Source organism: Solea solea, chromosome 9 (assembly GCF_958295425.1).
Source record: "Solea solea chromosome 9, fSolSol10.1, whole genome shotgun sequence".
Lineage (NCBI taxonomy): Eukaryota > Metazoa > Chordata > Actinopteri > Pleuronectiformes > Soleidae > Solea > Solea solea.
In genome coordinates, this window is record NC_081142.1 from 18,028,525 (window position 1) to 18,035,117 (window position 6,593).

Sequence of the window (6,593 nt, forward strand, 5' to 3'; positions counted from 1 at the left end):
GAATTAAGTCCACGAGAAGCAATGAGTACGGGAGTATGCCAAGAATCTTAAGTGCTGCCCTGAATGGGCTTGGATTAGACACCATGCAACATGGACAATGACTATTATTGTATACTACGAGGTGTATACAGAGCATACGTTCCCCAGTAAGCCTTTTTCACACGGTGGAATAACACCACCAAATTGACCTAATTCATTAGAGGTTACGTTTAAGCGCGAGTTGGTCGCGTTGGCCTTGACTGGCTCTTTAACGGCGGGGATCTGCTAAAGCGTTGCAAACAAGCCCTGCTTACATTTTTGCCCTCAAGGATGCACTTAACAGGCATTAAGAAATGATATTATGAGGTGTGGGGGGGGGAGAAGGGGGAGGACAGGAAACAGTAGTGACATAGTTGCCTCTGTGGTCATAGAAAATTCAAATTCCCAGCTACTGGAACACAGGGTTGCTACTGTCACATAAACACCACTTAGCTCCTCCGCTGATGTTTTCATTATGCGTGTTTACTCAAGCTCAGATTGGTCCTGTTTGCAAAAGCTTCAGGAGGTCAACCAGTATTAAAAAAAAAACATTCACTCTTAAATGTAGAAAAACACGAGTATCGGTTTAAAAAGGATGTGTTATTTTTAAGACACGGGGTCTGGTGTCAAATGCTTGCACCTGGTATAAATACCTCCAGTACAGTTTCAACAAGGGCAGGGAGAGCAGAGCTCAGGGGCAACGACAGGGAAGGGTTGCTTTTTTTTTTTTTTTTGATCCAGGTAGAGGGAGCGGCTCAGGAATGCAGCAGTGGCTCAGAAAGCAGACATCCTGATGGGCGGCAGATGTTGGAAAATATTTCAGAGCAACATGTTCACTTTAGCTAAGAAGACTTCTCCAAAAATACACAAACACTCCCAAGTAGTCATTCGTATCCCCAAAAAGGCATTTTATCTCCTCACAAACAACGACATAAAAAGCTGTTTGTCTTAATCAGCGTGGCACGTCTGCACAGCATTGTGCGTCTTAATCAGGAGCATTTAATAAGGAGGTTGAGCAGGACACGTTGCCTTTGACTGAACTGCATACCACACAGGATGTGCCCACAGAGGTTTCTCAGATTCCTCACATAAAAGGCTTCTGAGGTTTACCTAATCACAAAGATGTGTGGCCGCCCTTTAGAGCCTTGATACATAGTCAAAACACTTTCAGGGAGACCTGTTTTTGCTCTTTCCCTTTCTGTTACTTCCTAGAAAAAAAGGAAAAAAAGGAAAACTTCCACCAGTCCTTCATAGTTTGGAAAGTGCTCTGCAATCACGTCGTCGTTTGTCTCGTTAAAACAATGCAGCTAATGTGATTATGTAATGCCATCTGTACGTTACGTGAGCAGTCCTTTCGCTCATCCGGAGCATTCTTTTGTAGCGCAGACAAAGACTGCAGTGAGGTTTCGCAGTCTCTCCACCTCAACTGGAGCCCAAAGATTATGTTTATTGTGAGAAATAAAGCGCGGAGGCCCTGCCAACACAGAGCAAACCTGTAAAAATCTATTACATCTCAGACACTCCAGCAAACAAGACTCTCACACAGCGGCGCCCCTGCAATTAAATCACTCAGCGACTACATCTTTCCCCCCCGAACGTGAAATATGTTTATATGACAAAGACATTAACGTTAAAGCTTCATCAAACACGACGTCATGCTTTCGGGATCAAGAGTGGCCATTACAACATAGTGGAGGCTGCGGCGCACTGATGTCAGCTATATTTTACAACCCCTGTCTATAACCTCAGGTTAATATTCACTGTAAATTAGGAAGTCAGGAGCAAGAAGCAAAGGAGGCCACCAACTGCAGGCTTCAATTTGTTTGAGGAAGCACCATCTGCTGGTCGAAGAAGTACAAAGCATGTGTAAGGTTGTTGTTTTTTTAATTTAGACTCTCACCTGCTAACACCTGCATAAACTGTATATAAAGTCTAAAGTGCTATTAATAACATGGCTATTACTAATGTGGACGTGGTATTGAGTATTTTTTTGTCTTTTGTCAGTTTTAAAGGTTGTTTTTGTTAAAACAGGTGTCTGAAACTCAAATGACCCGGGGGCCAATGAGCATCTAGTCCGGTCACGAGAGGGGGCCGGTCACAGTTTGTGAAAAAAAATTGAGTTGTGTGGAATAGGAATGGGGTATAAGTCTATATTTCTGCTTACTCCTTTTCAAACGTGATGAGATGTAAATGTGTTGTCATCTATCTATCTATCTATCTATCTATCTATCTATCCATCCATCCATCCATCCATCCATCCATCATCCATCCATCCAAAAACCAAACAAGCTCATGTAAAAAATGATACATGAAATGTCATACGTTTAAAATTGTGATACATGTAACCTAATCTATTATTATTGTCATTATTGTTATTATTAATAACAATAATAATAGTGACAATAATTTAATAATTGTCATTAATATTATTATCAGTATTAATATTATAATTATTATTATCAGTATTATTATTATTATAATTACTATTATTATTATTATTATTAGCTGTGCCTCAGGCTCCAGGTTATAAGTTTAAATGAAAAGGTATCTGCAAAAGAAAGTAATTGATACTATTTTAAAGCTGCAGTGCATAATTTAGATGATTTGCATTATTATTATACTACTGCTTTGGTCTTCATGAACTAATAACTGGAATTATTATTTAATCTGAAAACAGACTTGACAAGCAATACCATCAGACCTTTGTGTGTATACACCAGAAGCGCAAATGGCAAGCATGGGCAAGAAGCATTTATCCAGTCAAACAGATGAACAACCACATTTTTCTTTTGACTTTCTAACTTTACATGGACGTCCCTTTTGTGTTTTCATTCATATTCCGCCCTGTTTGCAGCCGTCACGCTTTACTAGCACAACGCTGCTGTTCTCCTAACGCGGCGCGTGGGAATATCACCAGGCAACACAAAATCTGAACACTGCTTTGCTCCGAAAACACAGACAGAGTCGTGTGGAGCTGATAGTGACGTAAAATGCATACATTTGCCAAATCCTGAGAGGGTGTGGGGCCCTACAATGACAGCAATTCAAGCCCTCTGACACACCCATCAGATCCCCATCTGAAATTACATAAGCATTAGTGATGAGTAGGCTTCGTGAGAAATCAGAGTTCATTCCCACCCAGGCTGCTGGATTGTGCAGCGCGTCTCCAGAGGGCCGCTGGCTACTGCAGTGAGTATTTGCACAAACAAGCTGAGCATTGATGGGAGAGGCAGCACTCAGTCATTAGGTGACTTGAATCTCGGCCAAATGGAGGAAACGTTGGACTGAATAAACTCAAAGAGGGCACACACCATCCACGTCTGAGCTGCTGCCGGAATTCGAGGCTCTTGTTTTTGCTCGACAATGGGAGACAATAAGGTCTCATAATCAGCTGCTTTGCTGCCTTTGCTTCCAATTTAAATGCCAAAGACTTTACTGACAGCAGCTCCTCTGGGGTTCATTCATCCCAAAAAAATAAAAAAAAGCTATTGATTCGTTATTATTCAAGTGGATCGTTGATATTCAGGGATGAATACAGACAGAGAATTGCTCCACTGCTGAATGTCTAAAGAATACCAAATACAAGTTCACAATCTGAATTTGATTAACAGCCACACGATCTGAAGGAGTGCAAGTCTGGGAGATACTAGTTCACAAAAATAAGAGCATGCATTTCTTTTCACAAACTATTGAAGCTGCACCACAATAATAGATGTGAAAAACACATGTTCTCGGTAAACACTTGACTCTGCGCTTCCACGACACAAGCAGTTATCGGCCATTGGATCAGAACTGTGCCGATATTCCTATATGGAACATTAAGTGACAAGAATAATGTATTTTCCGAATCTTTTGTCTCGTTCATGCTGGGGGAAGTGCAGTCTGGTTTCCACTCTCGAGGAGGGATGAGGGCGATTAAGGCCTTAGTCATTATACTGTCACCACTTTTCCCCGTAACACAACTTCTGATTTCGTCTGCGTCTTTTGATCTTTATGGCTGACGCTCGCGCCGTGGAAATGTAACTAATGAGTGGCAACTATGACTCGAGGGTTCGTGCACTGAGAGAGTGGCCCCTTGGCCTCCCTTGTCACAAACTGCAATCAAATAAACACACACAAGGACAAAGATGTATAAATATGGGAAGAAGCACTAGTTGCCGTGATGCCAGCGTAAAAACTGAGACTCTAACAGCGTGATGAGACGTGCGATGACATCATGTCATGGCCTATTCACATGTCATTTGTATGAGTTGTTTCAGGCCCCGTCTTCCACTACACTCAGCCATACTGAGCCAATTATAATGTGTCAAAGAAGACATATTAAGAAGAGTTTGACGAAGAGTAATTCAAGACCTAGTGAGATGCTTAAAATACCGCCTGTTCAACTGCTTTCAATGCAAACGCTGAGAATATTATCTATCATCACATTTGCTGAATGTTCAATTGCAAAAACCTTTAACACAGCAGTGCTCAGCGATTGTTTATGTCTGTGCCGAGAAAAGGAAAACAACCTTGCAGCTGATCACGACTTTAGTTTAAGAGTCACTCAGTGTTTGGGAGCCTTGGTGGTCCAGGCATTTAGTGCACTGACTATAAACTACCCAGGTTTAATGATAGAAACCAACAAGTCCCAATGCTGTCAGCTGAGATTGGCACAGCTGCCCCCCCTGCAACCCTCTTATGGAGGATCAAGCAGTAGAAAATGAATGGATGGAATAAAATAATACTACGTGTTACCCTAAACTATGTGCAATTCCAAAAATTGCACAGTGGCTGCAGGCCACGGAGATCTTTAGATACTCCCCTTTCATCTTACTAAGAAGTAACTAGTGTGTATTTTGGGAATATTAGCTGAGATCAGGTCATTGAGGATACAATTGCCACATAATGTAGTAAATAGAAAACAGTGCAACTGCTGTTTCACCATGATAACTCAAGGCTGAAGATAAAAGCACAACAGAGACATCAGCGGGCTCTGTTCGTTTGGACTGTCAACTTGAGACAACACAGTTAAAAGGGAACAAGTGAATCACTTCCTAAGAGCATCTTAATAGGAATCAGTCTCCAAGGTGAAAACATCTGTTTGCGTTGAAGTGGGGCAGTGACTTTTGTTTATTCTAAATGGATGATGAGTTTAATCTACCAAAGCCTCTGGAGCACTTCCTACACGGTGATTTAGTGTACAGACCGTGGCACGACCTCCGCTACTTCCAAGGTACGTGAGGGAGGGAAAGCGTCTTATAAATACATAATCATTTCATAATACATAGACTCCGTCAAGCCCTGATGAAGAAAACAGTTGAGGGAAGGTCTCAGAGACTGAGCGTGCGTATACAACGTGTAGTATTACAAAATAATTGTCATGAGAATTTACAACAAGCTCAACAATTAAAACAACAAACCATGGAGAAACCACATTAGTGGAGTCTTCACTGCATCTTTTGAGGGAAAAACAGATGGTGGCGTTTAACAGCGTTAACCTCCGTGCTAAGTATCACCTGAATGTCAATTCAAAATATACAAAAAAGCATGCAAAATTGTAAAAGTGTTTGATTTGACAGCCACTTAGGATGAGATTAGTGACATCATAGTCGCCTCTGGAAACATGATTTTGGGCTTCAGTATACCTGCCTTTCCCCGATGACGACGTCTGCAAACTCCAGGCCGTTTCTACACAGTAGAGCCGTATCCTAACGCTGGCCTCATAAAACCCTCAGCTCTGCACGCAGTACAATTGAGCCCGAATCAAGACTAATTAAGTGCAACCAACTTTAGACATTTCAAAGGGCAATTTAGTTAAATTGGAGGCATTATTTCCAATGCCTGTGTTCTCGGCGAACTAAAAACAGCTCAGATTAACTTTTAAGAGCAAACAGTAAGAAAGGCTCAGCTTTTTTGTGGCCGCACGGAGCAGCTTTATTGAGATAGAAAATTAAGAGAACCGCTAAAATAAAATGGGTGGTAATTTAACCTCGGGGACACCAGAGTAAAAGAAGGAACAGATGTGAAGGCACCATAGGTTATTACTTTACACCGTCATCCACTTGGTTACGTTATGTCAGCCTCGAAATGAAAATGTGCTCTAAAGTCTAGGGTCTAACACTGAGGATGACTTATTGGTAGAAATTGAATATGCTAACAATGTTATGTTAAAAAAACAACTTGGTTTTCATAGCATTAAAAAGTACTTTCTACAGTATACCAGAAAAACAAAACAGCAAAGCCTGCGTTTCTCGTTTGGAAAAAGCCTCAAAAATGAAGGAGGAAAGCTTTGCCGGTCCACGACAGCCACCGTAGTTTATTCTGTTTGGCAGTCCCACCATCAGATGTCAATCATTCTCATACACTGGACATTTGAAGACTTCTGTTTCTTCAAACTGGACAAAGATATTGAAACTTATATAAGATTATACGAGAAGTCAGTAAGAGAAGTAAACAACGGTGTGGTTGACAGGAGATGGCCCAGCACGACGACAATGAATAATTTGTCATTTCTGGGGATTACCCAGAATTGACTCACTCTTTTACATAGACGCTTTTAAACTTCTTTGTGTAACCCTAGAGCAGGGGTGTCA